Source organism: Hyperolius riggenbachi, chromosome 12, assembly GCF_040937935.1.
Source record: "Hyperolius riggenbachi isolate aHypRig1 chromosome 12, aHypRig1.pri, whole genome shotgun sequence".
Lineage (NCBI taxonomy): Eukaryota > Metazoa > Chordata > Amphibia > Anura > Hyperoliidae > Hyperolius > Hyperolius riggenbachi.
The window spans coordinates 41,180,085-41,191,927 of NC_090657.1; the positions used below are offsets into that span (position 1 = coordinate 41,180,085).

The window sequence follows — 11,843 nt, forward strand, 5'->3', positions numbered from 1 at the left end:
ACTGTTCTGTGTCTGCTGGGAACAGTAGTACACCGCTCGTTCAGCCACACTATATAGCATTCTGTGTACTGTTCTGTGTCTGCTGGGAATAGTGGTACACCGCTCGTTCGCCACTGTATAGCATTGTGCTCTGTGTCGCTGCTGGGAATAGTGGTACACCGCTCACCCGTCACTGTATAGCATTGTGCTCTGTGTCACTGCTGGGAATAGTGGTACACCGCTCACCCGTCACTGTATAGCATTGTGCTCTGTGTCGCTGCTGGGAATAGTGGTACACCGCTCACCCGTCACTGTATAGCATTGTGCTCTGTGTCGCTGCTGGGAATAGTGGTACTGTATAGCATTTCTGTACTGCCACTGTACTGCTGCCAGTCAGCGTGTACTGTAAGGATAAGTGAAATGAGGAAGAAATCCGGTGAAAGAGGGAGGGGCAAGGGAAGAGGTGTTTCCCCTGACGGTTCACGTACAGGCCACAGGGGAGCACCCAAGAAAACCCACTCAATACCGCCCATGTTGTCCAGGACAACAACCCTCACAAATCCAAAAGAACAGGACCAGATAATTACTTGGATGACCTCTCAAGCGTCCAGCAGTGGGTTAAGCAGCACCAGCACATCACGCACGAGGTCCGAGTCCTCAGCCAGTTACAAGGAGCCAGTGGGCACAAAGCTGACACAACCGGCAGCGACACCACGCACACAACTGCCAGATAACCAGTCCGATGAATTACCTCAGGACACAATGGGGTATTCGCAGGAGCTATTCCCAGCCCAACAAACTTCCACCTTTCAAAGGTCAATGGAGGAACAGCCAGAAATGTTGTGCCTGGATTCACAACCGTTAACTGTGGGAAATGCACCGCGCACTGAAATACAAGGCGAGTCCGAAGAGGACTCGGAAACCCAAATCCCAGAGCAATTTGGGCAGGAGGGGTTGCAATTGCAGGAGGTCGGCCGACAAGATCTGGAAGACGACGTTGGAGTGTGCTGCGCAGAGGTTGTTGTGGGGAGCTCTACTCCACGGCGGTGGCCCACAATGACATATGACGAGTTTGAGGAAATGGAAGAGGAGGGTATGGACAATGTGGACAGAGACCCAGATTTTGTTTGTGAACGAGAACATCGCCGTCGTAGCAGCAGCACAGATGAGTCTGTTGAAGAACACACTGCTGCACGAGTTCGCCTTGTGCCACAAGGTAGGCGGCGCGCAATTTCAGGCACCACAAGCGTGGAAGTTCAAGTGAGAGGCAAAAGAGGAGCAAACAGAAATCGCCAGCAAGGAGGCAGGTGCTCCAAAGTCTGGGCTTTCTTTGAAGACTGCACTGAGGATGTTACCATGGCGATTTGCAAGGTGTGCAAGACCCGCCTGAGCAGGGGGAAAAATATTAACAACCTCTCCACCACCAGCATGAGCCGTCACATGCTATCCAAACATCCCACTCTTTGGGCAAACGCGTCAGGACAGGGTACCAGAAACAACACTGCCTCCCTTGGGTTCACCAGACCCGCCTCAGCAGCAGCAGTAGCCCAGCCATTGCGTGGTTCACAACATTCACAAACATCAGACGACGCTGACACTGTCACTTTCCGGAGTAGTGCTCTTGAGGTCTCCCAGTGTTCATCAAACACAACAACCAACAGCCCTTCTGTGTGCAGCGCTACGGTTCAGTTGTCTGTGTCGGAGATGTTTGAGCGCAAGAGGAAATTGCCAGCAAATGACCCCCGGGCCGTGGCAGTAACAGCCAGCATAGCCAAGCTTCTGGCCTGCGAAATGCTGCCATATCGATTGGTGGAGACAAACAGCTTCAAGGGCATGATGTCAGTGGCCATCCCACGTTACGTGGTTCCCAGCCGCTACCACTTTGCACGCTCTGCAGTGCCTGAGTTGCATGAGCACGTGGTCAGCAAAATAACCCGAAGCTTGAAGAATGCCGTTGCCTGCAAGGTTCACCTCACCACTGACACCTGGACGAGTGCGTTCGGCCAGGGTCGATACATCTCCCTTACCGCGCACTGGGTGAACCTTGTGGAGCCTGGCAGCGATTCCTCACCTGCTACGGCACGGGTGTTGCCCACGCCACAAACAGCTGCACCGCCGTCCCTCCCACTGGATAACAGCAGCACCTACCTCTCTGACTCCTTCTCCTCCAACGCATCTCAAAGCTGTACCTCATCCGGAAACGCTAACCCAGCAGCAGTAGGATCGTGGAAGCAGTGCAGCACAGCTGTTGGCATGCGTCAGCAAGCGTTGCTGAAGCTAATCTGCCTTGGGGATAAGCAGCACACAGGGGAGGAAATTTGGAGGGGAATAAAGGAACAGACGGATTTGTGGCTGGCACCGCTGGACCTGAAACCGGGCATGGTTGTGTGTGATAATGGGAGTAATCTCATTCGCGCTTTAAGGTTGGCTAAGCTGACACACATCCCTTGCCTGGCGCACGTGATGAACCTAGTAGTTCAGCGGTTCCTGAGGACATACCCAGGCGTGCCCGATCTGCTGTTGAAGGTGCGTCGAGTGTCCAAACATTGTAGAAATTCCAGTACTGCTTCGGGGGCACTCGCCAAGATGCAGGAGCGCTTCAATCTCCCCCACCATCGCTTGCTGTGTGATGTCCCTACGCGCTGGAATTCTACGCTGCACATGCTAGCCCGCTTTTGCGAGCAGAAGAGTGCAGTGGTCCAGTACATGACGGCGCAGTACCGAGGCGCATCCGGCCAGCTGCCAAGCTTCTGTGGATCCGATTGGGCCAACATGTTGGACCTCTGCCAAGTCCTCCAAAATTTTGAGCAATCCACGTTGCTTGTGAGCAGTGACAACTCTTCAGTCAGCATTACCATACCACTGCTGTGTTTACTGAAGAGGTCGATGTTAAAAATCAAGGAAACAGCTGTCATGATGCAACTGGGGGAATCTAAAGGAGAAAACGATCAGCGTAATGGTACCAACATCAGGCCATCCGCCTCAGGGAACGCTGGCCCCAGCAGCTATGACGAAGAAGAGGAGGAGGAACAGCTGGAGTTGGAGCAGGAATTTCATGCCACCACTGACGAGGGCCAGAGCGGTGCACGTTGGACTTCCACAATTCAACGCGAATGGTCAGCAGAAGCAGACCAGGAGGAAGGTGACGACTATGATGCATCACAACAACTATCACAACGCTCACAAGAGGATGATGAGGATTCTGGTAGGACTCTGGCACACATGGCTCAATTCATGCTAGACTGCATTGAACGTGACCCACGCATTGTGCGCATTCTGGACAACACCAATTACTGGGTTTATACCCTTCTGGATCCACGGTACAAACACAATGTTCCAAAACTGCTTGAAGAAAGAGTCAGACAGGTCAAAATGGAAGAATACCAGCAGGCCCTTGTGGAGACTTTAGAGAGGAGATTGACATCCTCCCCCTCCTCTAGCCAGTTGTACGCAGACAGACTGACTTCCGCAAACCCAGGACGACCAGGAGGGCAGCAAAAAACGCAAGCCGCAGCTAGTACCCAAAAGGGAATGGTATCGGCAGTGTCCTTGGAGTGGGAAAATTTTCTGACACCCATGCAGCCGCAGCCCACTGAACAGCAAGCGTGCAGATCCACCTCCAACACCGATCGCCTGGAGAAGATGGTCAACGACTACATGTCAGATGGCGTAGCTGTGTCGAACCATCCATCTGCACCCTTCAACTATTGGGTATCGAAGCTAGACACCTGGCACGAACTGGCAATGTACGCAATAGAGGTGCTGGCTTGCCCGGCAGCCAGCGTTATGTCGGAACGCTGTTTCAGTGCTGCCGGAGGCATCGTCACAGATCGGCGTATCCGCCTCTCTACAGAAAATGCAGACCGTCTGACTCAAATTAAAATGAATCAATCCTGGATTGGAAATGACTACGCAACACTCCAGGACCCCAACCAAGTAACATGACCAATGAACATCTGGGATGGTGTTGCGTTTCCGGGCCCTGTTTATTGAACCTCTCATCTGTATTACATTTATGACTGCATGGCGGCAAAAAGCATTGCTGCTATATCCGCACGCTTTTTGTCCACATGCAAGGCCTGGGTTGTTGTGTCTCACAAAGCGTGGCCTTCTCCTCCTGCGCCTGCTCCTGTTCCATCACGTCTGCTGCTGCTGGGTTAGCGTTGCCGCGTGGTCCCTGTTTATTGAACCACTTATCTTTATTACATTTATGACTGCATGGCGGTACAAAGCATGCTATCCGCACGCTTCTTGCCCTCATGCAAGGCCTGGGTTGTTGTGTCTCACAAAGCGTGGCCTTCTCCTCCTGCGCCTGCTCCTGTTCCATCACGTCTGCTGCTGCTGGGTTAGCGTTGCCGCGTGGTCCCTGTTTATTGAACCACTTATCTTTATTACATTTATGACTGCATGGCGGTACAAAGCATGCTATCCGCACGCTTCTTGCCCTCATGCAAGGCCGGGGTTGTTGTGTCTCACAAAGCGTGGCCTTCTTCTCCTCCTGCGCCACCCTCCTCCTGTTCCATCACGTGTGCTGCTGCTGGGTTAGCGTTACCGGTCCCTTTTCCTGGAACCTCTTATATGTATTACATTTATGACTGCATGCCGACAAAAAACATGTTACCTGTGCCAAGAAAACAGACATTTCCCGCATTTAAAAGACAGTTTTCCCTTTGAAACTTTAAAATCGATTTTCTCAAAAACTATAAGCTCTTTTTGCTAATTTTTTTTTCCTCTTGTACCCACTCCCAAGGTGCACATACCCTGTAAATTTGGGGTATGTAGCATGTAAGGAGGCTTTACAAACCACAAAAGTTCGGGTCCCCATTGACTTCCATTATGTTCGGAGTTCGGGTCGAACACCCGAACATCGCGGCCATGTTCGGCCTGTTCGGCCCGAACCCGAACATCTAGATGTTCGCCCAACACTAGCTATGACCCCTCTGGAGGAGCCTCTTGCAATGGCCATGCGTGTCACTTCCTCTTCCTGCTTCATTCAGTGATGCACTTCTCTAACTGAGAAGACAGGGGTGACCCAGAAGTTATAACATAGCCAAGATGGCAGCCGCGATTTTTAAATTGAAATTGAACGAAAACTATTAAGAGGAGAGCACAAGCTACAGAAAGGTATGCATCTTTAAGTACTTTGCAGTACTGGTCAGAGTCTTAAAGGCATGCCCATGAGAGGTCTGTTATTCTGTGATCGCACTGTAAATAGTACTCAACCTGGGAAGAAACTCTGGAAGGACCACGTGTGCATAGGTAGGAGGCGCTATAGTGTGACGGGGGTATAAGGATAGTGTAATGCTAGCCCAATCCACATCCTGACGAATTGCCCAATCAGAGGGCGGGAAACGCGTAGATGGGCGGATACTTGCGTCACTGCTCCACTGACCACACGCTAACTGCCTTGAGATATGCAAGTGTTGCTGGCGTCCTGACGAGGTGAGACGATGCGACTCTCTGTGAAGGCTGATGTGAGCGAACTCTGGCTGCACCAGCGGTGGAACACAGGTCGCAGGAACTCAAGCCTCATACTGGTGGCACAGAAGGGCGCACTAGTAGCGTGGGTACCCACTTAAAATTATCGAACGGCAGAGGTGGTGAGACACATTATTGCTGAACTCTCTCCTTTAAAGTGAACCTCCGGACTAAAAATCTACTCAGCTGCACTGAAAAGGCTTGGTGTTTAACAGTTTTACAGCATCAGAACTTTGTTTTTCTTACCAAAGCATCATTTTTAGCTGCATTTTTACCTAAGCTCCACCCATCAAAGAAAAAAAAGTTGGAACTGTGTCTCAGGCTCCCTGTCACTTCCTTTTTAACAAAAAAGATGGCTGCCATCATGAAATCACAAACATTTGCCTGTTCTTTTAAAACGGTGAGTAAGAGATTATATTACCTATCTATTTTAATTAACCTAACTAATGTAACTTAATGACAGTATGTTTGTTTAGGCTGGAGTTCCTCTTTAACCCCCTTGGCGGTATGAAAAATACCGCCAGGGGGCAGCGCAGCAGTTTTTAAAAAAAAAAATTTTAAATCATGTAGCGAGCCCAGGGCTCGCTACATGATAGCCGCTGCTCAGCGACATCCCCCCAGCCCCGCCGATCGCCTCCGGCGATAGGCGATCAGGAAATCCCGTTCAAAGAACGGGATTTCCTGGAGGGCTTCCCCCGTCCCCATGGCGACGGGGCGGGATGACGTCACCGACGTCAGCGACGTCGGGACGTCATTGGGAGACCCGATCCACCCCTTGGCGCTGCCTGGCACTGATTGGCCAGGCAGCGCAGGGGTCTGGGGGGGGGGCCGCACGCCGCACCGGATAGCGGCGATCGGGCGCGTGGCGGCGGCGATCGGGGTGCTGGCGCAGCTAGCAAAGTGCTAGCTGCGTCCAGCAAAAAAAAAAATATTTAAATCGGTCCAGCAGGGCCTGAGCGGCACCCTCCGGCGGCTTACCCCGTGTCACACACGGGGTTACCGCTAAGGAGGTTAAGTATACTGTGGCAGCTAGGGTAGAAGTTGTTTGGACGCTTAATGTTTGTTGCTGATCTCTTACCATTATCGCTGCTATGCAGGTGGATTCCCTGGCTGCCCCTATGGGGTGCTTATTCGATGAAGCTTTACCCGCTTTGGACTGTGGCCACTGAAGTGGGCGCCCTGGCTGGATGGTAGTGCAGGTGAGTGTGTGTAGACTAGGTTAGATAGGCCTGTGCTGTATGCACAATCGTGATTCACAGTCTTTCAACAATTTTTTTAAATTGGTTTTAAAGTTGACTAATTTTTGCATGCAATTAAGCTAAAGTGTACAGTTTTGGAATCTGAATAAATTTGATCTATTTGGCAATCGCTTTGTGAACCCTGGCCGTATGTATATAGTGATTATGCCCATGAGAGGTGTTTGGAGTCCCTTTTAAGGCCAAGCATTGGTGATACCCGGGGTTAATTAGTCTGGTAGGGGTTAAACCTTCACAAAAAAAAAAACACTGTCACTTTAACGTCCCGGCGATGTCGCCCAAGGGAATCGGGTCCTGATCCCTGCCGGACGAGATCCGTCATAGGTGTGTACGCACCTCAATACTTGTAGCCATAGACCCTTAGCAAGCATGCAGATCAGGTGCTCTGATTGAAGTCTGACTAGATTGGTTGCATGCTTGTTTCATGTGTGCGATTCAGACACTACTGCAGTCATAGAGATCAGCAAGACAGCCAAACAACTGGTATTGTTTAAAAGTAAATAAAGTAAGAGGCTTATGGTTGCTTCCATATTTAAGTTCCTTTAAGCAACAGTGTATGAAGTCTTCACAGGTTTGAGTTAACGGCTTTAGGAATTGAGATCCCTTCAGAAGAGTGTAAATTCTCCCCTAGCTGAAAAAAAAAAAACATGCACAAAGAACTTTACAAAACCTTATTTTATATCTGAGCGGTATATAAACATTTTTTTAAGTGCAGTCTCCTATGTACACAGTGGAAAAATATAAATATACATTGCATTTCCGATACGTATGTACAAATCTCCAAGCAGGCACAAAGTGGTTTCAAGCAGTGGGTATACTGCAGATTTAAATAACTTAAATACTCCTAGATCTGGCTTATCTGTTCCTAATGGCTGTACACATTGAGGTAGAAGGTATGGGCCCTGCATAGTAGTTGGATAGGAAAAAGTCCTGTTGGGCTTCTGTAATAAGGCCAGAGCAAAGGTGTATTACTTGTGTAAGTCGGTCAGTTTCCATACTTACGGTTTCTACTCTAGTTACCATAATTAAAGTCTGATTGGTTGCACTTTCAGTGCATTTATCGACTCCAGGTATTTCATGTGGTAGAATTCCAATTACAGAAGAAATAAATAAAACACAGTTTAAATTACATTGGGTTGTCTTAGCTATTGGTGCTAAGCTGTGTACTAAAGGGAACCTGAACCGAGTAAAATGATTTCAAACACATGATGTACCTGCAGATGAATACTACATACCTCACCATTTTCTTCTTACGATTCCTTGATGTTGTCAGAACTGAAATATATCAGTTGCTCTCAGTTATACCTGAAGGAACTGATTTGCAAGGTAATGCCCATGACTCAAGTGGGCAATATTATAGTTTAACAGTGTACTGACCCAGAAGCTGTTACAGGGTCATCAACATTTTTAAAATGTTGAACTGAGAACTTTATTGATCACAGGACATGGGGAGGAGAAAGTATGGTTTCAGTATGGTTGAAAAGTCTTAAATGGGACTTTGATCAATAATGCTTACATTAATAATTTTACCTACTTTACTAGATTCCGGCATGTTATTAGAAGTATGCATAGTACAAGCTGTTACTCTATGCCTATGTACTGGTAATGAACTAGCCACAGTGTGGGCTGTCCCTGGTTAAAACAAAAAAGTCCATAAACTATTCTCACTGTTTCTATGGCTATATGTGGTCTTTCTACATGCACCAACCTACATTGGCAGGTCTTATAAGTCATTTATCAAATCTAGTATGGGAGTATGTTGAGTACATTTAGTAGTTTAAACTTCAGCAGTGACAAGCCTACATTCTTAAAAGGACCTACAATGAATTATTCAAAGATATTGTATTACAGATCAGAGTCTCACTGTGTTATTTTAAGCACATCAAAGTTTAAGTTAGTCAACACTTTATGCAGGTGGATGTTTACCAGTGGGCAGAAGTTAGTTTTACATGTTGAGTAGTGATGAATTTGGATATATTTACACACACAGTAGTCCCACTACTGAACTAACCAGCAATCTCAACCAACAAACACAAATCCCTAGCAGTACTCACAGTGGTAAAGGCCAACTTCTTAAGCTGTTTAAGGGCTCTGCTGTGCTTAAAGAGGAACTCCAGTGAACATTTTACTGTTGGCAGGTGATGTAGCTGCTGCATTGTTTTTGGCAGGTGGAAACAGCTGTAAACAGCTATTTCCCACAAAAGTTTGAACTTTTCTTGTGGGAGGTGTTACTTGTGGGAGGAGTTTCACCACATTCTCAGTCATACAGCACCCCCTGATGGTCTGTTTGTGAAAAGGAATAGATTTCTCATGTAAAAGGGGGTATCAACCATTGATTGGGATAAAGTTCAATTTTTGGTCGGAGTTTCTCCTTAAAGAGTGGTTCCACGGCTCGCCCAAGGTTAATATAATTTCAAACACTGCATTTTAACATTTAATACAGTTGATGGTATGTACAGTATACACAGTGGGGTAGAGTACTGTATTAATTAGACCTGTTTTTAACATCGGCCAATCCTTGTTGGTGCCAGATAACTGAGACTCTACTGTGTGTGTATATATTATATATTTTATGGAGAGAAACCCAGATTGGTAAAAGTCAGTGCTACTACGAAATGCATAATAAATATTTATATCACGATAGAGTGGAGGCCCCTAGAAAGGGTATTATTCCAGATTAAAGCCCCTTTCATGAAAAAATAAATATTTTAGTTTTGGATAGTGCTGGCTAAGGGAACAGAACTTCCTGTTTACAAAGGAAGTGAGGAAATCTCTCTAAAAGAGTGACAGAGACCTCAGCAAATAAAACCTTTTTAGAAACCCAAACTATTTTATCATTGCTCTCTTTTTGTTTTCATGTGGCGAAGTAGTGAGAACTTTATGGTGGGCATCATACCTATGGAGACAGCTTGTGTCTGTATACTTGCAACATGGATTCCTCTTGCTTGGATTCCTCTACTTATACATTGTTAAAGACAAATGTACACCAGCACATGCAATCACCATAGGGAATCGCTGGCTGCTGGTATACTAGTAGTATGATGGGGAATTGTTCACCTTTGTGTACAGGAAATGTTGCAGTGTAAAATTTATGGTGGTCTCACTTAGACATTATAGGCTTGCATGATAGAGGGCTATCTTTGATCTATGGAACCTGTCTTCAAAACAGCTTTGTAATAGAGCCTTCATGGAATGGCAATGGCTGCTTTCATAATAGCTTAATGACAAAGGATTTGGCTTCTTGACAGGTTCCCTCTAGAGTAAATGTGTGATGCCAGGAATATAGGCATCGTCATTCCCGAGATATACATCATGAGCATCATGATTGAACCTTTAATTCAAAGGAAGAAGGTAGCCTAGTCTGAAGCCTCAAACACTTTTTTTCATTTGCCTGCCACATTTTCAAAATTTCAATCTAATTGAGCTTCTATAGAAAATGCTGGAGAGAAAAGTCGAATTCATGGAGGCCCCACCTCACACCTAACAGGACATAAAAGATCTGCTGTTGACACCTTGATGCCAGATACCAAAGGAAACCTTCAGAGGTCTTGTGGAGTCCATGCATTAGTAGGCCACAGGAAGCCTTGTGGAGTCCATGCAGCATTGGGCCACGGGAAGCCTTCAGACATCCCTTGTAGTCTGTGCAGCAATAGGCGAGAGGAAACCTACAGAGGACTTGTGGAGACCATGCAGCAACTAGTCAAATGTACAGTGGCTTGCAAAAGTATTCGGGCCCCCTTGAAGTTTTCCACATTTTGTCACATTACTGCCACAAACCTGAATCAATTATATTGGAATTCCACGTGAAAGACCAATACAAAGTGGTATACACATGAGAACTGGAACGAAAATCATACATGATTCCAAACATTTTTTACAAATAACTGCAAAGTGGGGTGTGCGTAATTATTCAGCCACCCTGAGTCAATACTTTGTAGAACCACCTTTTGCTGCAATTACAGCTGCCAGTCTTTTAGGGTATGTCTCTACCAGCTTTGCACATCTAGAGAATCCTTGCCCATTCTTCTTTGCAAAACAGCTCTAGCTCAGTCAGATTAGATGGACAGCGTTTGTTAACAGCAGTTTTCAGATTTTGATTGGATTTAGATCTGGACTTTGACTGGGCCATTCTAACACATGGATATGTTTTGTTTTAATCCATTCCATTGTTGCCCTGGCTTTATGTTTAGGGTCGTTGTCCTGCCAGAAGGTGAACCTCTGCCCCAGCCTCAAGTCTTTTGCAGACTCCAAGAGGTTTTCTTCCAAGATTGCCCTGTATTTGGCTCCATCCATCTTCCCATCAACTCTGACCAGCTTCCCTGTCCCTGCTGAAGAGAAGCACCCCCAGAGCATGATACTGCCACCACCATATTTGACAGTGGGGATGGTGTGTTCCGTGATGAGCAGTGTTAGTTTTCTGCCGCACATAGCGTTTTGCCAAAAAGTTCTGTTTTGGTCTCATCTGACCAGAGCACCTTCTTCCACATGTTTGCTGTGTCCCTCACATTGCTTGTGGCTAACTGCAAATGGGACTTCTTATGCTTTTCTGTTAACAATGGCTTTCTTCTTGCCCCTCTTCCATAAAGGCCAATTTTGTGCAGTGCATGACTAATAGTTGTCGTATGGACAGATTCCCCCACCTGAGCTGTAGATCTCTGCAGTTCATCCAGAGTCACCATGGGCCTCTTGACTGCATTTCTGATCAGCGCTCTCCTTGTTCGGCCTGTGAGTTTAGGTGGATGGCCCTGTCTTGGTAGGTTTACAGTTGTGCCATAGTCTTTCCATTTCTGAATGATCGTTTGAACAGTGCTCCGTAGGATGTTCAAGGCTTTGGAAATCTTTTTGTAGCCTTATGCTGGGAATACACGGTTCGTTTTTGCCTTCGTTTAAACCTTCGATTCGTTCGGTAAACGAATCGAGTGTTGAAAACGTATGTGAAAATAGTCATAATCTCATTATAGTTTCGATTAATAGACCCCAAAAACGAACGACTAGTGATCGAACATGTTTGATATTATCTCTCTTTATCCATCTAATCGAGCCATTGGTAGGCTTGATGGCTGTTCAGATCGATTATATATTCGTTTATGCTAGTCCGTCCCTGTAAAAAGGGATTTTCGTTTCGTTTCT

At 46.8% G+C, this 11,843-nt stretch overlaps 1 protein-coding gene across 5 annotated transcripts in view; it reads left to right on the forward strand.

Annotated features, from left to right (window-relative positions):
* LOC137541751 (proto-oncogene Wnt-3) overlaps positions 1-11,843 on the forward strand; it is a 303,040-nt gene that overhangs the window by 121,449 nt on the left and 169,748 nt on the right. For 4 of the 5 annotated variants that reach the window (XM_068263229.1, XM_068263233.1, XM_068263230.1 and 1 more), the window contains one exon: positions 6,555-6,656. The exons of the other annotated variant lie outside the window; for it this stretch is intronic. The gene's annotated coding sequence lies outside the window, so the exon portion shown is untranslated. The remainder of the gene's footprint in view (positions 1-6,554; positions 6,657-11,843) is intronic. 5 annotated transcript variants of the gene reach the window in all.